Source organism: Eptatretus burgeri, chromosome 4 (genome assembly GCF_056783735.1).
Source record: "Eptatretus burgeri isolate ZD-2024b chromosome 4, Ebu_testis_v1, whole genome shotgun sequence".
Taxonomy (NCBI): Eukaryota; Metazoa; Chordata; class Myxini; order Myxiniformes; family Myxinidae; genus Eptatretus; species Eptatretus burgeri.
This window is the reverse complement of record NC_140964.1, coordinates 127,485,303-127,512,105: the sequence shown is the minus strand read 5'-3', so window position 1 is coordinate 127,512,105 and position 26,803 is coordinate 127,485,303. Positions and strand designations below refer to the sequence as shown.

General features: G+C 44.7%; 1 protein-coding gene across 4 annotated transcripts in view; it reads left to right on the top strand.

Moving 5' to 3' along the window:
- Nucleotides 1-26,803, top strand: part of LOC147029069 (actin-like protein 6A) — a 181,069-nt gene that overhangs the window by 121,953 nt on the left and 32,313 nt on the right. The window lies entirely within an intron of this gene.

Here is a 26,803-nt window from a genome sequence, read left to right as displayed (position 1 = left end):
GGAAAATGATTCGGAAAACACCAAATCGCCGAAGAGGTTTGCCAGGACAGGTAACGATCCTGTTGGCATTTTGAAGAAATCAATATATATATATATATATATATATATATATATATATATATATATATATATATATATATATATATAATATATTTGTGGGTGCTCAAAACTTCGACGTCCACGAATGAACACGGTCAGGGATCATTTAACATTACTCGTAGTCTCAAAGCTGTCGATGGCTGCGTTGTGAAAGGTGTGAATTTAACGCCGACTGCATGGCCACTCTTGCAAGAGGATCACAGCGACAGTTATTCGGACCACCAAGCTGCACTCGCGGCTCGCAACACCTCACGACTTCCTTTCCGTCCGATAGTCAATTGCCGGAGAATTTTCAGAACTACCATGATCCTTGAAGAGGTGATCCTCTTTCTCTGGCTCAAATTGATAATCCTGAAGATTGAACTTTCAAACTCGTCTCCCTCCACTAAAACCTGGCGGTGCCTTGTTAAGTCCGTCTCTGGTGCATGCTCCCCTTCCATCCCTTTCCCTCTTTTCAAATGGCACCACGGCCGACTCCGGTCGTGAGAAGGCTGAATGCCTCAATTTTATGTTTGTATCCAAAAAAAGTTGTGAACCTATTTTATCACAACCAGGAGACATCATCAAAAATAAAAAATAAATAAAATGGTGATGCTTCCTGCTTGTGATTGGTGGAACGAAGACGACGTGTCCTTGTGGAAGATGTCATTTGTTGGTGCCAGATTGTGCAGCAATAGCTGAAATGGGACTCGATCTGGTGTCCTCACCAATCATAGTTAGAGGTCCCTCATTAACATATATATCCATCAATAAATACCATGTGGCCAAGTATGATAACCTTTATAAAATGGGGTTTGATATCGGATTCGTACACATTCGTGTACTTCTCAAACACTGCAAATTGTTCCTTTTCATTTTTTCCCAAAATAAGTCGTTGCCTTTCATTGGTCGATATTTCATGTCGGCGTATCACATGAGTTGGTCCAAACTGGGATCATTGTTTAACAAAAATTACAGGCCAGGTGTTGGCTCAATGGCTAAGGTGGCTGGCTTAAGATCCTGGGGTCTTGAGTTCAACCCCTGTCGGGCCGTTGAATTGACACCCGGTGGGGTTGACTCGTCTGTCATCCTTCTGAGGTCGGCAAAATGAGTGTCAGCTCGCTGGTATCCTGTGTCGGAGTGGTTACCTCTCCAGGATTGTGCCCAATAGCCAAGGAGACTGCTTAGGCAGCACCAATGGTCTCCACAGAGTATGGTCCCAATGAATGGATGGATGGAGGAGAAATATTGAATTATGGTCCAGTATTGGGGAAACATTATTGTAAGATCATGAAGGGGATCCCCTGATGTATGTTGTGAAATTAGTGTGACAAAGTTTGTTTGTTTACATTATACAAGACAAACACGTAGCATAAACAAATAGCAGGCCTATTTCATTTTGATCACTTGGAATTCAGAAGCTCAGAATTTACTCCATATTCTGTGGAGGGGGGGGGGGCTTGCCATTCACGGTGGGGGGGGGGGCGGGCTGCGTTCTTGAAAATCCCTGTGAACTGCAAATCTGCGATGCGCAACCTTAAGTGGTAATGGGAAAAATGGGGTTAGGGACTTCAACTTAAAAATTTGTCACCCCTTTTTGCCAAATGGTACCCTTACTTGACAGGTTTGTGCATTGTTTTTGTGCTATTTTGATGAATACGAGTTATGAAGAAGATGAAATTTACCTTTAATAATAATGATCGTAAACTTGATCCAATAATTTGATGGCAACAGCAAAGATGAGATGATGATGATGATGCTGGAGGGTTTGAGGGGGTGGTTGTGTTGACGGCCCATGTTAATTAAGTGAATAAACGTGGAAAATGGTTCACCAACCTGCTATTATTTGAGCGCATTGACGCCAGCCTACCTTTACGGTCTGGAAACGGTAGCACTGACAGAGGATGCAGATTTGCGAGAACAACAGGGTCAGGAGGATTGTGTGAGTGAAGAGAGTGGGTAGAAGGAGGATGGATGAACTGAGAGAGAAGATTGGTATGCCAATGAGCTTGACGGTAATGTGGATTTTTCACCTGACCCTCGTAGTGATCGTTGTAGAATTATTGCTGGTTGATTGTGGAATCTTATTTAACTTGCAGGGCTTAACGTCGAGCCGATTTGGTTTTAAATGTATCCCTCGTACACTTCACACAATGAACAAACAGAACCCCCATTTGTTGCAATATTATTTGGTTCTATTTTATTTATCTTACTTTTTAGTTAACCATTAAACCAACCCGATTAATTCACTTTCCACAGCTTAAGTACATTACATCAGAGAGTTTTATTGTTATTACTTGGTACTTGGTCAGTCCCAAGGAGTACAAGCCACTGAGATGCCATACATCACACGTGCTTGCACTGAAACAAGATCACATTTCAAGGCATTTATACTTTCATGGAAGAGTGGAGGGGGTTGTTAACTCTAACTGCATACGTGGCTTCAAGGTGAGAAGCACTGTTATCAGCCCAGGTCACACCGCTCCACAACAACACATTTTTATCAACATTTAGGGCAAAAGACTCTTGGCCAAAGGGAAGGAACACAGTTGACTTATAGCATACATTTATATTTTTTGAAACACCAGCGCAATTACAATTTAGAATACATTAAGATAATTATTTCCTCCACAGTCCCCCGTTTTTTCCTTCTAAGGAAAATTTGAATAATTATATTACACATGATTACCATATCCCGTTCCTGAAGGAGAAAAGATATTCATCACTCAAGTTCAATCAACAATGGCAGCGAGTGCTCTTATCAGAAAAGTGAGTGCGTTTCCATTTAATTTATGGCCTGTTCATCAGCATGTGTCACACATTGAAAACATGCTACCTGAAGTCAGAAGATAAACAGGTCAGGGTGTAGATAGAGCACCCAAGGGGAAACACAGTCGAAGCACTTCTTGAGCTGAGGAGAAGGTAGACGTTGGCAAGTACGAGCATGGGCCTGACACTGGGTTGAAGGAGACGAAAAGGACTCGAGAGGTGAACAGAGATCCAGCCCCAACAGAGCCTGGGGCCTCGCAGCAGCAGTTTGTGCAATCAGGTTTGATTCACCAAGCGAGCTGTGCATGTTAGATGCAGTCGAATCGCGGTAGCAGCACGAGCCCCCATTTGCATCATTGAACACATGTTGCAGAGGACTCGCCGTGTGGACCTCCAGGCCTTCGTCATGCATTGAAGCAACCGCTGCAAGTTCATGATGTATTTGCAGAGCAGACATTCCTCCAGGCAGGCACCACACAACGGCGACGTTAAGACTTTGCTCAACCTCTCCTCAGTGGGTTTTTCTTGTCTTTCTTTTTTTCCCATTGCTCATCTCATCTCCTCAGGAAGGGGGTAGTTTCATGATAACGTGTTGAATGCCCAATCACCCAAATCTGGGTTCTCCCCATCGTCCAATCTTTTGGTGGAAGTTCTTTCAAAGCTTCATTTAGACGAAATCGTACATTGCATGGTTTAACTGCACTCAGCACTACGAAACAAACAAAATCAAAGTTAAGCATCGATTAAACATGTCATCATGTAAACGTCATGGGTTCATGTATTTCCACAAGACTGACAAAGGTTCTTACAGAAGCATTCAACTTGCATTATATGTCATATCAATATTTTATTCCTTTCCTTGTTATTATTTTTTTCCCAAAACAACATGCTCAAATATGCAGAAATCTCATTTGTATGTATATTCAAAACATTCATCTCATTTGCTATATCCATGTAAAAGCAAACAGTCTTTATCAGGGTTCCAATTTGCAATCAATAATTCTTTTCACAAAAATATTCCATCATCTATACCAAAATATGAAAGTTATCTATTTCTTCAAGAACCGAATCAAAATCGATTCGATTTTGCACAGTTACCATTTTAACATTCACATCTGCGAAACAATTTACAGTTTCATTCACAAATAGTTCCAGAGCAACTGCCATTTTATTATCTTGATTCAATTCTCAGTTACTTTTCCCTATCCCCAATTAATAGATTAACAAGGTTTTTTATGAGCTTAGTCTGAAAGTAACTAACACAGTTACCACACAACCTCCATTTGCTTATTGTTCCCCATGTTTATGCAAAAACAAAACAGTGTGCAACCCCCCCAGGATGGGAGTTCCACTCCGCTCGGCCATCCTGACATCGAGTTACCGAGCTGCAGATCACACTTTGGCTGCAGAGCGTCCATTTTGAAACAAGAACTTTGATAACGTTGTTACAAAATTTCTCCAAACAGTTCAAACAACACCAAAGGCTAACACAGTTTCATTAACCTGGTGAGCATCCATTTCTTTCATGTTGAAATGGAACTAAAATATCTCAAAAATAATGTTTAACCAATCTCTATTATCACCACTCTGAATTCCATCGACATTTTAAATCTCTGACATTTTCCATCTATCCACTTCTCTCATTCACCAAAACAGCAATATGCCTCCATTTTCCAACTCGCATACACAAACCATCTATCACTTCCTCTGACCTTCTCAATATACTAATCCATTTCCTTTATCAAAACAATGAAATATAGTTTAAACAGTTGACCAAAATTGTCAAATTTGTCATCACGCGAATATCATTGAAATTGCAGCTCAAACACTCCGTCCACACATGTAGCTAGAACCTTCCCAAACTTTATCACAGTCTTGGGGGCATCTTAAACTTCAGACTAATAAAACATCCAATCTCTCTTAAACAGCTCCTTGGTCTAAACAATAAAATATTTTCTTTTAAAATCAATAAATCAAAAAATAAAATCTTCATCGTCTACCCAATTAAATCTTATTAATTTACCTGCCTGAATTGATCAAAGGGTTACACTGGGTTGTTTGCCATTGCCTTCCCAGCACTAGTTCAGGCAACTTTAACATTCACAGATGAATAAAAACCATACGCCGAGTTCAACGTCCATCCGAGGGCATCATCTATTATCTGTGAATCGCCCCACGTGCTAAACATCATCAAATCATTTTTAAAAATCATTCAAAATCACGTTTCTACATTTAAATCGCATCTTTTAAGTTCAATGGTTACAACTCAGATCAAAATCTTCGAAACATTTCTGACACGTCCACACAGCTTGCCCAGCTCTCAAACCTGCCGGGTTTGAGTAATTACAATTTCCTCACAAAGCCAGTGAGGACTCACCTCCCAAGACTTCACCCTCCGAATATATCCCACATTCACAATTGTTATTTCACAATTTATCCAAAATTCCTATGGCTTTTAAATAAAACTTTCACACTTTTTTCCTAAATGGACTTCACTTTAAACAGATTCAGTAGAGAGGGTGCACCACAAACACCAAGCAACAAGGAACAGGAAGTTCTCTCCACATCCGGTGGGAAGAAAAAAACCTCTAAGACAGGCAAAACCCCCAGTTTGGCATAACTCTGTCATGGCTTCAACACGCACACTCACGAGCATTGCGTCTCATAGACTCGCTTGTGATCGCGTGCGATCACGTGACAAATATTTTTACAAAACCTTAAAATATTCATTTTTCATCGGAATTTTTACAGAAACCCGTGAAGGACGTTCTTAAACCTTCTAAAGTGTTATCATTCATCTCGTAGACCCTCACGATATGTTGTCCACCAATGGGACAATTCTCAGGCTTTTGTCTGCAAAAACCCGCGGCGTCACGTGACCCGTGACGAATCTGCAACCTGCAACCCTCTTACGTGCTCGATCGAATTGCCTCGCTGAGACACAGCACTCTGCCATCCTGACCACCACGTGTGATTCTAATTACCTATCGAGTTCACACATACTCGCACACCTCTCAAACCAGTTTCAAAGCCAAGTCACAATTGAGCACGTTTCATTGCAGTGAAATCTATTGGACTCGCACAAGTTTCATTTTTCACTCACTCAGCAACACATGCATCTCAATGCAAATCACCAGCCACGCACCCAGCCGGTCAATCGTCTCATGCACCCTACAAACCGTTTCGTGCAAATCATTGCATTTACAAATCCGTAAAACCTCCACACAATACAATATAACAACCTCACTGCAAACAAACTTCCAGTGAGTTCAATGAACAAACGGGTAACTCTTATAACTCATCTATTTTTCACTTAACCATTATCCTTTCTAACCCTATCTCGGCCACTTTCAGCCGGCGCGTCCTCTGCGCGGTACTGTGGCATGTTGCTTCGTCATGCCCATTTAATTACTCCTCTGGCTCCTCGTCGAGCCTCTCCTTGCACTATGCCATCATCTGACTCCTCTTCTCCTCCAGCACTTTTCTAAAACAACTATATATACACTTATCGTTTACTTTAAAACGGACTCTCTCCATTACCTCTTCTTTCTATCAATAAAATTATCTGACAATGTACTTTTCTTTGTTCGAGAATGCGTTACCCGCTAAGACAGCTCACCCTCGAGGAACGCTCTCCGCTTACCTCTGCTCAAGCACTTATCGTTCCTCTAGGCACTGCCTCCAGCAGACTAAGCACTTCCGGTCGCCGGCACCAACTGATGTGGATTTTTGACCTGACCCTCGTAGTGATCATTGTGGAATTCTTGCTGGTTGATTGTGGAATCTTATTTAACTTGCAGGGCTTAACGTCTAGCCGATTCGGTTTTAAATTTATCCCTCGTACACTTCACACAATGAACAAACAGAACCCCCATTTGTTGCAATATTATTTGGTTCTATTTTATTTATCTTACTTTTTAGTTAACCATTAAACCAACCTGATTAATTCACTTTCCACAGCTTAAGTACATTACATCAGAGAGTTTTATTATTACTTGGTACTTGGTCAGTCCCAAGGAGTACAAGCCACTGAGATGCCATATAGTCCATGAGCTAGACCCCAACATTTAATGAATTGGTACCACCTGGGGAGGAATAAAGGCCACTATGATTTTCTGAAATTACATGTTCTATAGTTTCAGAAAATCCCATAAGCCAAGGTAAGGCTGGATCCACAGCTTAATTGGAAAAATCGGCCTTTGAACGCAGGCGTGTGCGTTCGAATTTGTTGACAATTGAAGTCAAAATTTTGGGGTCGGGGAAATCAAAAATTCGGGGAAATTCTAGCTCAATAAGTAGAAGGAATAATTTAACAAATTACCACTCATATTTTTGCTAATCAAATGTTTTTAATTAAAAATTAGTTTTATGCAAATTAGGTCATTCTCAAGGTCACCAGAGGTCAAAAGGTCATCATTTTTGGCGGGTGCCTAAAATCTGGATACCCATTTAAGAAATCACCATAAAAACATCCAAACATGGTATTTCCTGATTCAAAATCAGTCTTATTATAGGTGAAGGAGCTCAAAACCATTTAAAGAAAACAAAATGAGGTTATCCCTATCAACAGAGATAGGACATGGAATAATTGCGGACATAAATTTCAAAAGAGGAAAAAATGTGTGATTTGGTGTGGGGAAAATGAAAAATGCAATAACTCTACTATATATAGAATTATGATCCAAAAGACCTTTTATTTTGCTGATTATTGTGGCTTCTGTTGCACAAACAATGTTTTATGCAAATTAGGTCATTACCAAGGTCACCAGAGGTCACTTTTGCATACAGCATGTGTCGCAGGTCATCATAGGTCATTGCTCAAAATACATGTATAATTTGCTAGTAGGACCAGTTTCAGTCAGGTTTGTTTTTTTGTTTTTGCTTTTGTTGCCAACTCCATCTACAGGTTTCTAAGTGAATTAATTGGTACTTTTGTTTTCTAGCTCATTAGCAAAAGAAACCACTTGACATTTTGACTTTTGGCACCTGTCATTGTAATGTAAAGCAATGATTAAATCATTTCTGTTGTACAAGACACGAAAGCAATGATTGCTGGCATTATTCGGAGGATGTAGTCAAGGTAAATGAGTTAACCTGGTGAAATAGATGTAGAAATGTCAACGCAGTTGAGATTAGGGCCTACTTCCAAGGTCAAGAACACATCCATGTACATTGTACATGTTCATGTACATGTATTACAATGTACATTTCTCAGTCTCCAGTCTAAATCTTGCAGATTGCAGGAATATGATACCCTGGGTATTTGCATATGACAACACCAATTATGCAAGATATCTTTCCCATTACTACGCTGAAATGTCGCATCTAAAAACTGCGCATCCTGAAGCTCATGGGTTTCTTCAACATGGTGGTTTTTCTGTTCAACTGGGGCCGAGGAATCCATTTGGGAGGATACCCGTGGACCAGACGATTGAAGAAACCGTCAACAAAGACACCCAGATGCCAGGAGGAATGAAAGGGTTCAGCCTTAAACTGGGGGCAGTTAGCAGACACGACCTCACTGCAGAATATCGTAGTTTATTTTTACACATGCTCAGGGACGTCACTGGAACACGCAACTTCACGTCGAACACTGGTCATCCAGATCTTAGCAAATCCAGCATAAAGAAGGATGAAAAAGATGTATTGTCCTTGATTGACATGCTGCAGAATAACTGGATCAATCCCTTCAGCACTGAGACCTCAGATCTTGTTAGTATTTCCACTGGGATGGCTGCTCCAGAAAACATCACAAAGGACCTGTTGGAAGCTAAGGCGAAAGGTGAAAAGGCCTCCAAGGAATTCCGAGAAGACCGAATAGAATGTGAACCTGCAAAGACAAAGTTTTTTTTGTGCCCATAAAAAAGCAAAAGCTTAAGACATTCAGTGACATGATTGTAAAGAAGAAATACCAGGTTGCTGGACGACAGATTATTCTCAAAGCTGACCATGATCTGTTTGCCAAAATGATCCCGATTGCACAGACTAGACATCTGAGTATGAAGGATGTTTTGGCACATCAATTAGGGCCAATACCATGGGCAATTGCCACACCAGAGGGCACACTGAGAAAAACAAAAAAGTCTTCATTGATGGATAGTTTGAAGAAGGATTTGCAGCCTATAGAGTCAATTGACAGAAATTCTGCTTGCATAATTGATGGAATGGCCCTAGTGCAGAAGATGAATGCAGATGATATGACATTTGCTGAGTTATCTCAGATGTTGCACAGGATGGTGCTGACGGAAGGTTCAGTCTCAAGACGTGTTGACGTTGTGTTTGACGTTTATCGGGACCAATCGATAAAAGATGGAGAGCGAGTTAATCGGGGGTCTGCCAGCGGGACAACATTCAAGGCTATTGCCCAAGGACACAGGATAAAACAGTGGAGAAAGTTCCTTCGTACGTCCGAAAACAAGAACCAACTCATTGAATTCCTTGCAAATGAATGGAGCAGCACAGACCAATGGGAGAAGCTAACAAATAAAGAAATGTTTGTTACAGTTGGGGAAAGGTGTCAGAAGCTATCAGTGAACTTGGTTAGTGATGTTGAATGCCTTAGGTCTAGTCAGGAAGAAGCAGACACAAGGATGCTGTTGCATGCTGCGCATTGTGCAAAATCTGTTTTTTCTGAAGTCGTGATCATGTCTGAGGACACAGAAGTGTTCGTTTTATGTGTAGCATGTCCAATCTATATGAAAAGTGGCACAAAAACGCGCATCCAGTACACTGACATTCAGAAAGTTGCAACCATAATTGGTCATGATATGTGTGACACACTTCTGGGACTTCACGCTTTCACAGGGTGTGATTTGGTTCGTGCATTTGCTGGCAAAGGCAAGCTTTCCACTGTAAAACTAGTCCGCAAAACTGAGGAACATCAAGAAACGTTGAAACGCCTAGGTTCCAATTGGTATTTGTCCACCGACCTCTTCAACAGTCTTGAAGCCCTTACTTGCCAGATATACTGCTCAGACTCCAAAGCGAGAAGTATCAATGAACTACGTTTCAATCTGTTTTGTGCCCGGAGAGGTGAGGCAGAATCATGGCAGCTTCCCCCATGTTCAACGTCCTTACTAAACCACTGTAAGAGGGCGAATTAAATTATCAGTGCGCAATATGGAAAAGAGCTTGGAGGCACTCTCGGAGATTCCCCCACCTATTGGAAATGGATGGAAGATTGAAACTGAAGATCTGGTCATTGATTAGAGTGACGCACCACCTGCCCCAGAAGCTGTTATGGAACTTCTCTCCTGCACTTGCTCGAAAGAGTGCATTGAGAAAACCTGCACTTGCCTTCAAAATACGCTGCAATGTACATATATGTGCATATTGACCGCTTGTTCAAATCAGAAAGGCACTGAGGATGAGTTGGTGACTTCGGAAGATATCGAAGGTAGAGATGATGAAAGTGACGATGATGACGATGACGATGCAAGCGATAGTGATTAATCACAAGTTTCAGGTGTTACATTCTTCTCAGTAACAAGTGAGTCGCCTGCTCCTTGACTTGCAATTGCACTGTTTTCAACTTATATTTTTGTACATGTGTGAAAGTTGCGAGTCTCGTAATATGCACTTTTTTCATAGGTTGGGGTTAAAATAAATGTTGTACATATTGTTACGAATCTCGCGCCCGCCCAGCGTGCGAATGGCCGCTTTAGCCAATGGCAGCCGCACGCCCACCGGACGAGCAATTCAGTCGTGACTTCCCGGAACAACGCCGAGAACCAGTCACGGGTGTGCCGTCAACGCACACCACGGCCCAGTCCGTATTCTACCCGCGCGCAACAGGGTCAATCGCCGAATATCGATATACCTAAGTATTCGCGCGGGTAACCTACTGAGGGACCGTACCTCGGCACAGGCCTGTTTGGACATGAACCGCTTCAGCGGTTCGTTCCATTCTGGGATAACCGAGCGGGTATTATCGCCAGACCTCACCGGACCCGATTCTATTATCGGTATTCAAAAACCAACTAGTATTCCAAAAAACAATATGGCACTTCAATGGGGGAAAATGACACGACGAACGGGTTACATTTAAACAAGCACATTTATTATACACGGATACATTTATTATACAAGCACCTATGCAGTCAGGAATGCAAAACACTAACATGCACGTATACAGAACAAAAGCAAAGCAAAAGGTGCTACGACCATTTATAAGCAATTATGTAAAGTCACTTAACAACAGTTCGACTTGAAAGACTCGGCGCCACAACATTCACTCAAAAGAAAAGCAAGAAAGACCCCCTCACGGACAAGGGAGTCAGACTGGGCCCGTGGGCCTTTATAACGTGGGGCTTTGGTGACCGAAAGGGCCCCACGAGACCGTTGCCAGTTACGTGCACCCTCGTGGTGCCTTGATGGGGCGAGTCGCGACGTCCCGTCCCCACGGCAGCTAGCGTAGCCGCGGTTGAGCTCGGGCCTTCCGCGTGGCAGGCAAGCTCTCTCCGGCTCTCCCCACATGAACGCGCAGGTTCGCGTGACAGCAGGGCGGCGCCTCCAGCCCGCGTCTCCTTCGTGACGTCCGGACCTCCACCGACTGACTGGTCCAAGCTCCCGACTCGGACACGAGCCCAGATCTCCACGCAGCTCCGGCAGCAGCAGCACAGCTCCTTACGCTGCGTCCAGCAGCAGCAACCACACCAGCAACGACAGCAACCCCAGCAGCAACTCCAGAGAGAGAGAGCGAACGCTCCGTGTGCCCTTTTTATTCCCCACGCTCCACCCTCCGCTCTCACCCCGCCCTCCTTCCAGAACATGCGGGAAACTTCCAGAAGGAAGCATTTTCCCGCCAAATTAGGGACGCGTGCCGCCGCGGTAGTTCTTTGTCCCTTGCAGGGTGGTTGTGTGAAGCGGTTGATCCAAAATAACGATAGCAAAGAATAACGGCTAACCCAAAGATCACAGCCCTGTCCACACGAATAAAACCCATTCAACAACGTGGGGAAATCTAACTGAACACACACTTAGCGATATAACTGAACCAAGGACCTTTATGGTGTTCTGCGAATTTCCACGACCGTAACAATATGTTGGCCTGACTTACTGTCCCAGGAATAAAACGTTTCGCTTGTCAATTTTGTGATTTGTGGTTTACAGAACATGTGGAAAACGCTCAATGGCTAGGTTCACGGTAATCCCAAGACTATAACATTTTGACCTCTGATGACCTTGATAAAAGTATTATGAGCATAAGATACATTCCAAGTGATAGAACTATTTACACAACAGAATAAGTGGTCAGTTTTGACTCACTAAATTCCATGTTTGTTATTTTTACGGTGATTTCTTGAATGGGTATCCATATTTTAGGTACCCGCCACAATGATGACCTTTTGACCTCTGGTGACCTTGGTAATGACCTAATTTGCATAAAACATTATTTGTGCAGCAGAATCCACAATTATTAGCAAGACAAGTGGTCATTTGGCTAATAATTCTATATAATAGTAGTGTTATTGCATTTTGCATTTTCCCCATCCCAAATCGCAAATATTTTCATCTTTTGATATATATGTCCGCAATTATTCCACGTCCTACCTCAGTTGATAGGTATAACCTCATATTGTTTCCTTTAAATGGTTTTGAGCTCCTTCAGCTATAATAAGACCCATTTTGAATCAGGAAATACCATGTTTGGATATTTTTATGGTAATTTCTTAAATGGGTATCCAGATTTTAGGCACCCACCAAAAAAAATGGACTTTTGACCTCTGGTGACCTTGAGATGACCTAATTTCCATAAAAATAATTATAAGTATAACTTTTGATTATCAAAAATATGAGTGGTCATTTCTTTAATTATTCCTTCTACTTATTGACATATTGCATTTTTGATTTCCCCTACCCCAAAATTTTGTCCTCAAATTCGAACGCACATGCCAACATTCAAAGGCCGATTTTTACAATTAAGCTGTGGATCCAGCCTTGGCTTATTGGATTTTCTGAAACTATATACCGAGTACTTTCAGAAAATCATAGTGGCGTTTACTCCCCCCAGGTGGTACCAATATCTTGTCTAGCTCATGGACTAATACATCACACGTGCTTGCACTAAAACAAGATTACATTTCAAGGCATTTATACTTTCATGGGAGAGTGGAGGGGGTTGTTAACTGTAACTGCATACGTGGCTTCTAGGTGAGAAGCACTGTTATCAGCCCAGGTCACACCTCTCCACAACAAGACATTTTTTTAAATCAACATTTAGGGCAAAAGACTCTTGGCCAAAGGGAAGGAACACAGTTGAAGCATTTGACTTATAGCATACATTTATATTTTTTAAAACACCAGCACAATTACAATTTAGAATGCATGAAGATAATTATTTCCTCCACAACGGGGAGATTGGTGAATTGCTGGCCGAGACTGACGGGGCACTTGGTGCGGATGGAGGAAGAAAGAGAACGGCAGAGAGCGGATAGGTTCATGGGGCAAGGTAGGGGAAAGAGGTAGAACGCTGTTGAGATGGGAGGATTGTGGGAGTGGGTGGACAGTCATGGAGATAGTTGGCTGACGACAGAGGGAAGTGGAGGAGTATCGTGTTAAGGCAGGGCAGAAGCTTGGTGCCATTGGACCTCACCACTAACACAGGGAAGACGAGGAGGAGAACTGTGAACCCTTTACTACAATCCGCAAATCTTACCTCAATAAATTCATCCCGATAGAGCGACTCCAGGAAGAGCAAAAACATGAACGGGAAATCTTGTTCCAAGCATGCAACACATTCTTCTGATGCATCCCTTTATTTGGGTGGTATATCAGCAAAAAAAAATTATAACCTGGGTTGCGTGCATGAAGCAAAAACATACCTGTTGCTTATAATTCAAAACACTTCACTGCACTGAACAACGTGGGGACAGGAATACTGGACATTTAATTGCAAACTCTGCCCCTCCCCCTTCAAAACCACTGGCAAAGATAAAAACATCCCGATACATTAATTTGGGTCATGCTGATCCTATGTAGCAAGTCTGAATGTAATCAGTCCAGAACTGTAGGAGGAGTAGTGCGACAAACCAACACACAAACACCGGTCTGTGAATTATAGTCAGGATTCAACAAGTTATCAGTGATGACAGTCAGATATGTTTATCATTGTAAATTAACAGCATTTATAAATGTGCGTGAAGTGAACTGCTTCACTAAAAAACAAAAACAGTGTCATTTTATAGTGTCAGTCACTACTTTGTGTGTCGGCCCTTTGCCTTCTTGAGTGCTATCACTCATTTACCCACGCTTCCTGTACAGTATATGACTGAAGCATTCTTACTGGAATATTGTGCCAAATATCCTGCAGTACATTCCACAGTTCTATAAGGTTAGTTGGGCAAACAATATGTTAGTCCTATTGTTCTTCTTTGTTTCCAGTTAATCCCATTTTGCCACTATGGGACTCATGTCCACACTCTGGGGTGGACATTCTAACACCTGGAGCACACCAACTGTAACACTGTTCACCAAATACTGTTTTACTATATTGGAAGTGTGTTTTGGATCATTATTTTGTGAGAAAATGAATCCTCTTCTGAGTAAATGATTTAAACCAGGAAATGCCTGGTGCTGCAGTATCTGCTTGTACTCTTTCGTTTGTGTCCCATTGATTTTAATATAAGTTTCCCGACACCAAAAGCTGAGCTACAACCCCAGACAGTCACACCAATGACCTCACACCAATGAAAAACATCTTCGTCTTTTCTGCTATTTTCTTCATGGTTTGAATCTTCACACGGTGTTCTGTTGAAAGTTGCTTCCTTGGCACCATTCCAAACCCACTTCTTGACTTTCAAGCAAGGGAACAAGCTGATGGAAACTAATTTCACATATTCACCAATTTAGTACAACAAAATTTTAATATGCATTTCATTTAAATAGACATTATCAAAGCTTTTCGACTTGCACTCCTCAGGATCAAACCGCAATCAGATGAAGAAGCACCAAACTCTTGTTTATAAAGTTACAATGTAATGTCCTCAACGTTGATTGGTTGAGAGAAAGAAAGGGTGGGTTTACCTGATTGGTGGAACCACAGAGCATCATTAATAATGAGTAGGTGGAAATTAACCATCATGAATAATGATGAGGCAGAGATGAATCACCAAAGTACTGGTGGAAATGTAATGCTAATTAGCTGAAGGCTAGTTGGGGGAGGGGGTGGTTTTTATGACGACTCAACGTTGACTGTGGTACAGTTGTCACACAGTCAGGCCATCATAGTCAAAATAGATATAAAGTTTGGACAAATGATTTCTGTATACAAAGAATAGGATTGGTCGACCTGATGAATGTGGCCTGCATTGCACGAAAGTAAGCTAAAATGCATCCTCTACTCAAGATTTTAAACCATCCGATACGATATTGCTCTGCACACTGAGGATTATTCAGTAAATGGTAACCAATTGCAGAGGCACAGGGAATAGTTGTCTTTCTATGTACATTCTTACAAGCCCGAGTTGGTTGTCTCTTTTCGGTTGACTGACCCCGTCTGATCCACAAAGGGACGTGTTGTTCAATGCGATCCTTCAATCTCAAAGATGTGCGGCCCACGTACCAAGCATCAAACTGGCACTGAACTTCGTAAATAATCTTACTTATATGAGAGGCGGGCAGAACATCTTTTTGGACTGACAGAAGCAACCGGCGGTGAGTGAAAAATCACTCGTGATTGAACAGCAGAGTAAGACTGGGACACTGACTGTTTGATCAGGTTTTCAAACCGTTGAGACACTTTGCCTTTCCAATGCAGACATATTGTTGCGGTTCTTGGAACCGCAAGCATACAACAGATAAGTGTCCCAAGATAGTTATCCCATTAGTGTATGTGTAGTTAGTTCCCTACCTTTTGTCTAGCGGGACACCAGGGAGTGCCTTGCGATGGGCTACTAGTTAGGTTTATTAAATAATTTTCCCCTCCATTCCACTTCCCACTCTTCCTCTTTTCACTCCTGAGGTAAATCTGCCTCACTTGCCCCCTCGTCTCGCTTACCACAGCATGACGATCCACGGTGCCTTCTGCTTGCTTGCCCCTTGTCTCACGTACCACAGCGTGACGATCCACGGTGCCTTCTGCCTGCTTGCCCCTCGTCTCGTCTACCACAGCATGTAGCGTGACGATCCACTGTGCCTTCTGCCTCGCTTGCCCCCTCGTTTCGCTTACCACGAGTCACGCAGTAAGGTGGGCGGGCTGCACCACCGTCTACCCGAGGCCAGACATGTGCGGTGTGTCACATACGCTTTTGCACCCAGGTGGATGAGCTATACCGGCGTCTGGCCGAAGCCCGGCCCAGGATGGCGGACCATGTGGGGGGGGTAGGGGGGAGGGGCCAGTCAGAACGCCGACCCAGGCGATGATGTCAGATTTGGCATGGCCCCTCCTCCGAGCTCTGGGCTCTATAAAACACGGAGAAGTCCTCTGTGTGGCTGTTATGTGAGTGTGTGTGTTTCACGCTGTGTCTCCTGTCCTCGACTCCACCCACGTCTCGCCTCGACGGCCCTCCTGTTCCTCGTTTCCGCTCACATGACCTCGCTTCCTGCTTCTCGACGGACCGCCTCCTGCCTGGTCCCGCCTACTGCTCCACCCTTGCCCTCTGGACTCCTCCCTTCTCCATTCAAGCTCCTGTTCGGAACACGATCTTCACACATGTGGCTTTGGCCAGAGCGACGTGGCTATTGTCGGGAGCCACACCACGGAGCATCCCTCCCCTGAAACACCCAGGTACCGAGAACTATAACCTCAACCCCCTCCCTCCCTGGCTGCAAAAGTCCTTTTTAATTGGGGTTTCTTCTTTCTGTGTGTGTGTGTGTGTGTGTGTGTGTGTGTGTGTGTGTGTGTGTGTGTGTGTGTGTGTGTGTGTGTGTCTGAGTGTGCTGGCGCCTGTCTCAAGTAAGCCTGTAGAAGATCTTTTATTGTTGTTATTATTACTGTGAATAATCTCCCGTCAAGTCTGCACTGTCTGCTTTGCGAAGTTGCTTGTATAATCGTCGCACCCCTCACCCCTCTCCTCTTTCCCTGCATTACCTCCCCAATAAACCTTTGTTGTGCCACATGTTTTTCCTCACTTGCTGTAAATAAATAATTGTTGTAGAAATGTTCCCAGCTCGTCTTTGTCTTTTCCCTCATTGGTCCAGCATTGTTCGAATCCAGGCTTAACCGGGTCTTTATTCCCAACGGTCCGTTCCTTCTAGCCAGTACATCCTTGGCAGTGTCGCTCGGCTGCATCTGATCCGGTAGTGATCCGATTCGGACAAGGCGTACAGAGGGCGTGGTTCCCCGGTGGTTAAACAGTGTGGTTAATTAGGTAACCCTATTCCATAAGCGGGAGGACCCTCGGTCACATGGTTGAGTTATTGGCGTCCACGGTCGGTTAAGCGACCCGCCGCGTCACGGATTTATCTGTGAGCGACGGCCTACAATTCCGGGGAGTCTGGTGGGAATCGATGTTGCTTCCCCCACCAAGTGGTCTTCTCACCCGACCCCGCCGGCCTGCAACAATATGTATGCAGGACATTTACCAGGTCCGATTGTATGATTCTTTCGTGGAAATTTGTGTGTATTCAAGTAAATGTTTGTTTATATATATATATGTGTGTATAATATCTATATATATATATATATATATATATATATATATATATATATATATATATATATATATATATATATATATATATATATATATATATATATATATATACATATACATACATACATATACATATATATATATATATATATATATATATATATATATATATATATATATATCTTCTTCTTCTTCTTTCGGCTGCTCCCGTTAGGGGTCGCCACAGCGGATCAACCATCTCCATTTCGCTCTATCCTCCACAACTTCCATTGACACTCCAACCACCCGCATGTCCACCCTCACCGTATCCATGAACCTCTTCTTTGGCCTTCCTCTTCTCCTGCCTGGCGGCTCCATCTTCAGCATCCTTCTCCCGATATACTCCGCTTCCATCCTGTGCACATGTCCAAACCATCTCAATATCGCCTCTCTCACTTTGTCTCCAAACCGTCCAACCTGCACAGTCCCTCTAATATACTCATTCCTTATTCTGTCCATCCTCGTCACTCCCAACGAGAATCGCAGCATCTTTAACTCTGCCACCTCCAGCTCTGCTTCCTGTCTTTTTGTTAGCGCCACCGTCTCCAAACCATACAACATAGCTGGTCTCACTACCGTCCTATATACTTTCCCCTTAACTCTTGCAGCTACCCTTCTGTCACAAATCACTCCTGCAACTCTTCTCCACCCACTCCATCCTGCCTGCACTCTCGTTTTCACTTCTCTCCCACACTCTCCGTTACTTTGGACAGTTGATCCCAAGTATTTAAACCAATTCACCTTCCCCACCTCAACTCCTTGCAACCGCACCATACCACCACCCTCCCTCTCATTTACGCACATGTACTCCGTCTTACTCCGACTGACTATCATTCCCCTTCTCTCCAGTGCGTACCTCCACCTCTCAAGGCTCGCCTCAGCCTGCTCCCTACTCTCCCTACATATCATGATGTCATCCGCGAACATCATAGTCCATGGAGACTCCAGTCTGATCTCGTCCGTCAACCTGTCCATCACCATTGCAAACAGGAAAGGGCTCAGAGTCGATCCTTGGTGCAATCCCACTTTTACCTTAAACCGGTCCGTCATTCCCACCGCACACCTCACCGCTGTCACACTGTCCTCGTACATATCCTGCACAATCCTCACATACTTCTCCACCACTCCCAACTTCCTCATACAATGCCACAACTCCTCTCTTGGCACCCTATCATAAGCTTTCTCTAAATCCACAAACACACATTGTAACTCCTTCTGGCCTTCCCTATACTTCTCCATCAACATTCTCAAAGCAAACATCACATCAGTGGTGCTCTTTCCTGGTATAAACCCATATTGCTGCTCACAAATCGTCACCTCTCTTCTCAACCTAGCTTCCACTATTCTTTCCCACAACTTCATGGTGTGGCTTAACAACTTTATCCCTCTGTAATTTCCACAGCTCTGCACATCACCCTTGTTCTTGAAAATCGGAACCAGTACACTTTATCCCCACTCCTCCGGTATTCTCTCACTTTCCAAGATTTTATTAAACAATCTAGTTAACAACCCCATTGCCATCTCTCCTAAGCACTTCCATGCCTCCACTGGGATGTCATCTGGGCCAACCGCCTTTCCACTCTTCATCCTCTTCATAGCAGTCTTCACTTCATCCTTACTGATCCACCCCACTTCCTGATTCACTATCTCCACCTCTTCCAACTTTCTCTCTTTCATTTTCTTCATTCATCAGCTCCTCAAAGTACTCCATCCACCTTCTCAACACACTCTCCTCGCTCGTCAGCACATTCCCATTTGCGTCCTTTATCACCCTAACCTGCAGCTCATCCTTCCCAGCTCGGTCCCTCTGTCTTGCCAATCGGTATAAATCCTTTTCCCTTTCTTTTGTATCCAACTTCTCATGCAGCTCGTCATATGCCTTTTTCTTAGCCTTTGCCACCTCTCTCTTTGCCTTTCGCCGCCACTCCTTGTACTCCTGCCTACTTTCTTCATCTCTCTGACTATCCCACTTCTTTTTGCCAACCCCTTCTTCCTTATACTTTCCTGTACGTGTGTGTGTGTGTGTGTGTGTGTGTGTGTGTGTGTGTGTGTGTGTGTGTGTGTGTGTGTGTGTGTATGTATGTATGTATGTATGTATGTATATATATATATATATATATATATATATATATATATATATATATATATATATATATATATATATATATATATATATACATACATATTGTGACGTCCACGGGACTTGAACAGTCCCGCCAACGTAGAATGAGCCGAAACGATGGAGGCGGTTTATTTATTTATAACCCAAACATGGCGGTTCTAATCGCTCTACCGCAAACGGGACGAGGAAGGTGGCACGAGTCACTTTTCACTGAGTTGATGATGTTTATTTGTTTTTACTATTAACCAGAAATAACAAGACTCGGCAAGAAAAGGGATCCGGGGCGATTCGACGGGATGGTGTGGGATCGGGCGTGGGGAAAAACAGACAATTCCAATGAATATACAGATCTCAAACCCTCTAAGGCGCCAAGCACACACACACACACACACACACACACACACACACACACACACACACACACACACACACACACACACACACACACACAAAACGTAGCTATTTCTGGTGGTCAGGCTGGACCGTGGTGTGGACGCAACTGTCCCTGGATCGGCGTCGGACGAGCTGGCCATGCTCTCGTCAGGGGGGCAGGAGAAACCGTGGTGCTGTCGACCTCCTGGTCTTGGCCCAAGTCCGCTCACAGCCGCCAGGGAACCAGTTCTGGCGCCAAGTTGCGAGCAGGAGAGGGAGGCAGGTCCGCCTGCCGTTCGACCCCGTACTCCGAGTCAGCAGAACCCCAGAGCCAACCAAAGTGAGGCACGAGGCTCAGCAAGGCTCCAAGACACGATGAAGAACACGATCGAATCAGCACAACAACAAGGACGCTCTCCGCGCAAAAGCCTCCACACCAAAAAAACACGATCGTTTTTGTCCCAATCTTCTTCCTCTTCCTTTTCGACCCCGAACAGAACCTTCCTATCCTCCCGTCCTCGTCACTTCCAATCGAGCCGTTTATTGGCCCACCGCCGTCGCCTTCTGCCAATCGTGATCACGGGGCGGAGCCATCCGCTGCACTGTCCTGTGACGTCACAGACAGTCTCCAGAGAATACCAAAAGGGGTCTACGCAGACACACTTACCCCATCCCGTGTCCCTATCTAATCACGTGACAATTATCATTTCCCCCCTTGAAGAAATGAATATTTACTAGACAACTTATCACCACTGAATTGCTACTTATTACATCGAGATTCTGGTAAACTCGAACAGCATGGCATACCTAATTAAACATCCTAATTACCCTTTGAATGCATACCCCCCCCTCAAACGTAACACTGCCCCCTCCTCTGGTACCGCAGCTCCTGCAAAGTATATCACAGGCGCTACCGTACCAGCCTTAACACTTACTGACTCACTCCTAATTAACCTAACGAAATAAAGTAGGAGGGGCAATGGGCAGCGAGTCGCAGCTAACTTACCTATCCTGCTTAATGTACTACCCCCTTGTGGCCTTATCCTCGCCTAAACAATCATTCGTTTTTTTTTGTTTTTTTTATTTTTTTATTTTTATTTTATCACATGAGAGCACTGAGCGAAGTTGCACTCCATCTTCTGGATCATCGCTCTTGCCCAGCACTCTTCCAGTGATCTGGGGAGGGGAAACGAAAGGTTCCACAAAAACACAACACTTATACTTTACATTCCTACTCTAAGCCTTAACGACACTATTCACAGGATATTTACACTTGACCGCCTCCCCCAGTGGATGCTAATAGACCCAGCGTTACCTGGGGAGCCAATTTTCAAATTTGCTTGCCCCAAAATTATGCGGACATCATGCCCTTGCTGCACATGTCAAGTTGTGCGGGATCGAGTGGGGCTCGCACATCTTCACAACACTCACACCATGGTCATCATCACATTTCTAGGTCATGGTCCTCACTTTAATGGTGCAGGCTGCATCCCGTCATGGCCGTGGGGTGGGTTACCACAAGATGATGGGGGCATCTCAGGTGCAACCATGCCCACAGGTAAGCTTTAGTCCAACCCGGACGTTTCTCCGCCCCGCTCCCTTTGATTCCCTCCCCCCTGGTAGCCATCAGCTCTAATCCCGTACAACACTCTGGAAGGGGTCTCATTGGCTCCTCTGGCCTTCCTGGGTCGCCAAGGTCCTACCCGCCTTGGTCGCCCAACCAGACCCTCTCCCAGTTGCCTCCAGACACTGTCACCATTAGCCACCAGGTGGTGAATCTCCTTGAAGGGGGTCGCAATTCACGCTCACCGTGAACTTCAGCAATCCCTGTGGACAAGTACATCATCCCCACCCACAAAACCCACATGACTCCCCCACCCCATCGGCCTTACATGTGACACCTGCATTTCTAACACTTCACCGACCATGACCTTCCCTGTTACCACACCATGTCCAATAAAAAATCAATGTGTGCACCATACATTTCACTTCTTAACTTAAAACAACTCACACAGCGGCTGGTCCCCGCAACGTTGCCACCAAATTCCCTGTACGTTCCCGCTCATTCCACCCGTTTAGTCGGGAAATGCACTCAAATTGCGTCAGAAAAGCTTCAACGCTCCCTGACCCGTCGAAATTTACCAGGGAGATCACTTTTACGGTGGCCCGCTTCTCAGTTTCTCCCTTGTCCGAATCCAGCCCAGGGATCAAACACCCTTGTGGCTGCGTATCCAATTTCGGAGCCCACTGTGGCCAAAGATGTTTTGTGGTGAGGGTCTCATGGGTCAATTTTGCCTCCTGTTCCAAACGTTGAATGGACCGATTCACCTCTTCCCGCAGGATCTTCTGGGCCCGCACAACCTCCTCCAAGGCTCCGTCGCGAGTTTGTAGCTGCTCCTCAACCAACCCGGACACTCTACTTACAAAAGACGGCTCTACCAGGCCTTTATCCAAGACTTCATCTTGGCTCATAATTTTATCTTGTTCATCCAAACGAGCCTCCAATCCTTTTACCTCCTCCGCCAAATTCATCCCTTGCTTCCTCAGCTCTCCCCACTCTTCAACTTGCAGCTGCATACGAGCATCCACACAGGCACGATGACGTTCCAGGCTTTCATTCACTTTATCAACCCGAATGTTCATTGCATCAATTTTATCTACCAATTTTTTCCGTATATTTTCCCCCTCCAATGTAATTTCTACCTTTGTTTCCTCCAATCTATCCTCGAATTTACTTTGTATTTCCCCCAATTTAACATCCACACACTCCTGCATCTCAGTTTTCATTTTCTCCATCTTTTCCCCCAATTCATCCCTCATTAAATCAATCCGTGCACCCAACTGTACCCCCATTACCCCCAATTGATCTGTCATTTCTGCCCTCTGTGTCACGAATTGATTTTCCATTTGTGCCGTCATTTCTGCCCTCTGTGTCACGAATTGATTTGCCATTTGTACCGTCATGTCCCCTATTAAACGTTCCAACAGTGTCTGGATCGACATTACACCGGTTTCCGGCGCTGCCGGCCCCGTTACGGGCAATGAAGCACGGTCCACGCTCGGAATGGGGGAGGTTCCAACCCTACCCCCGTCTCTCCCTTCTTCCCCCGACTCGCTGCCAGACACGTGGCCTTCCTCCTCAAACATCTGCACATCCGCCATGGTGCAGAAGTCCTGTTTGCCGCCAATTAATTTAAATTTGAAAAATCCCGCCAAAATTTTCCCGCGCTCGCGCGCTTTTCTGCAGTAATTTTATATTCCAATTTGTGGCGAGATTTTATTCCTGGTATATAATTTAGAGGGGTTCGAACATCCAACACCCTGACACCAATGTGACGTCCACAGGACTTGAACAGTCCCGCCAACGTAGAATGAGCCGAAACGATGGAGGCGGTTTATTTATTTATAACCCAAACATGGCGGTTCTAATCGCTCTACCGCAAACGGGACTAGGAAGGTGGCACGTGTCACTTTTCACTGAGTTGATGATGTTTATTTGTCTTCAATGAAATGTTGCCTTTCAAGTTCAAGTTGCCTTCAATGAAATGAAGCCGAGTGCGCTCTCCATGGCATATGCCTGCCCACACCATAACACTGGCACCACCGTGTGACACCCGACGAAGGACATTGGCGTCAGTGTAGCGCTCCCCAGCCCGACGCCAGACGCGGAGTCTGCCATCAGCCCGATACAGCTGGAACCGCGACTCATCGGTGAACAGCACTCTCCTCCATCGTGCGAGGGTCCAGCGCAAGTGAACATTGGCCCAGTTCAGTCGGGTCTGATGCCGGACTGCAGTGAGGTCGAGTCCCCGGTGTGGTCGGCGGGCTCGGAGGTTGGCCTCCCTCAAGCGGTTACGCACCGTCTGGGCTGAAATGCGCCTGTTATGCAGCCCGACAGTCTCATCGGCAGTCCTCGTGGCCGGTCGGAGTCGATCCCGGAGATGTTGCAGCCTCATGTGACTATCCTGACCGGCGGTGGTCACACGTGGTCGCCGGGCATGTGGGCGGTTCACGGTGCTTCCAGTCTCTCTGAGGCGCGTTCTCAGGCGGCTAATGGTGGAGTGGTGGACATTGAAGTGTGCTGCAACGGCCCGTACTGACGTCCCAGCATTCAGCATGCCAATGGCGCGCTCCCTCAAGATTTGTGACATCTGTGGCATGTTGACATTTGGCACCAGTCCACATTTTGGGGAGGCCTTTTATAGGGCAAGCTATAGGGAGTGTTTGTGTCCTGGTCACGCTCACTGACCATCACTCTGTCAAGCCCCATGGTGCTCATGGGAAGGATTACTCAACGTGTGAGTCCACACACTCAGAGTGGTCAATTTCAATGGGAACATCTGTCTTGAGCAAAACAAAGGAACCATTGCTCAAACATATCATCGGTTTGACCATTTTCCCATAATGGCAATCTTGACTGAGATATTTAGGTTGGTGCGTTTATATTTTTGTTCAGTCTATATACATACACAGTCATGGGCCACTTAACGACGGGGATACGTTCTGAGAAATGCGTCGTTAAGCGATGTCGTCATTGTGCGAACATCATAGAGTGTACTTACACAAACCTCGATGGTATAGCCTACTACACACCTCGGCTATATGCTCGAGCTTATTGCTCCACGACGACAAACCTAGGTACAGCATGTTACTGTACTGAATACTGTGGGCAATTATAACTCGCATCCAAGATAGACGGAAGACGCGTTAGTTTTACCTTCGTGCTGTTCATGACAGCCATGTGTGTTGTTAGTGGCTGCTTACAATCTTCTCTCGCATCGATTATAGAAATGTGAATAAATAGCGTTTGGATTTTATAAATAATCATTGCATCGATGTTATAATTTACAAATGAAGAATCAAGCACCTGTCAGTTGTGTGATATATTTTCGGAACAGTGCGAATGTTTAAACAACATAAAAAGCTTTACTAAAAACTAATTTGTCTTTTAATTTTGACTGTAACAACGATTTATTTGCGGAATTTTTTTTAACTCAAAGGTAATTTACTTGCTAGAAGGTAAACGTGCAAAAAACGGGTCAAATAGGGCGAAAATAGGGGTGTTTTCGGATGTGAGGTCAACATTCGGTCAGGTTGAACGCTGATTTTCTTGAATCCCGATTTAGCGCGACCCCACTTTTTTCATGATGACATTTTATGGACCTCAACGATCCCGTTATAACGGGGCCACACTAGTTGTTTATTGTCAGTATCAAGAATTATGTACTGTACATAATTGTATGTGCTATACTGTACTTTTATATGACTGGAAGCGCTACAACATCACTAGGCGATAGGAATTTTTCAGCTCCATTATAATCTTATGGGACCACCGTCATATATGCGATCCGTCATTGACCGAAACGTCGTAATGCGGCGCATGACTGTATGAGGTGTGTTCAAAAAGTATCCAACCTTAATTTTTCGTGCGTAAACAAATGAAGTTAGGGAGGCGTGGTTTGGTGCACGTATGTAGGCGATCCTAATTCGTATGCGTGAATATTTTCCCACCTGCAGAAGCTGTCAGTCGTCGACAGACCGCCGATGAGTGAGGAAGTGTAAGTGAGTGCCGTCGGATTTTCGTTTTTGACAAAATGACGGAAAAACTTGAACAACGCTACTGCATCAAATTTTGTGTAAAGCTTGACGATTCCCAAGTGGAAACGATCAGCAAGATTCAACAAGCCTTCGGGAACGAAGCAATGGGCACCACACAGATAAAAGAGTGGTGCAACCGCTTCAAAGATGGTCACACATCAGTGGAAAGTGAAGCACGTTCTGGTAGGCCATCGAAATCCCGAAATGAGATCGTCATTGACCAAGTGAGGACCCTGCTGATGCAGGATCGTCGAATCGCGATCAGAGAACTTGCAGACGAGGCGGGCGTCAGCATTGGATCCGTTCAGTCCATTGTAACTGAGGATTTGGGCTTAAGGAGAATCTCGGCGAAGTTCATGCCAAAGCTGCTAACGATCGAGCAGAAACAACTCCGTTTGGAGATCGCACAGGACATGCTGGAGACTGTGAACAGTGATCCCAACTTCTTCAACACGGTGATCACTGGCGATGAGACCACAGTGATCCGTCATTTTGCCAAAAACGAAAATCCGACGGCGCTCACTTACACTTCCTCACTCATCGGCGGTCTGTCGGCGACTGACAGCTTCTGCAGGTGGGAAAATATTCACGCATATGAATTAGGATCGCCTACATACGTGCACTAAACCACGCCTCCCTAGCTTCATTGTTTACGCACGAAAAATTAAGGTTGGATACTTTTTGAACACACCTCGTATATTGTTGTGGGCCAGGGGTCGGTGGCGAGAACGACCGCTAGGTGGGGAAGTTTACACCGTCTCCCACCGGTCTCCCCGGAATTATAGGCCATCGGATGTTTTGGATAACTCCGAAGCCGGTGGGTCGATTTAATCAACCGTGAAACGCCAATATCTCAACCACGTGGCGTAGGGTTAATTGTCGAGATCCCAATATCCCTAAATAACCACGCAGTCTTGGCTACCGGGGATTCACGCCTTCGGCACGTCTTTCTCGAACTGGGTCACTCTTCCGATTGCAGTAGAATTCCAACTACCGACTACCAACTCCGGTTCGGTTGCAGCCGAGCGGAAACTGCCAAAGCCGTGCCGGCTCGGATTAACGGATTATCGGGGATAAAACCCCGTCTGAACTCAGACCCGGACCATGCTGGACCAAATAAAGAAAGGACGGAAACGAGCTTGGTTTTAACTATCGCGGTTTTGAATATCTTGGCATTTTCCAGCAATGCAATCCCCACATTTCAGGATTTCTGTACTAAAAGGTAACTGTG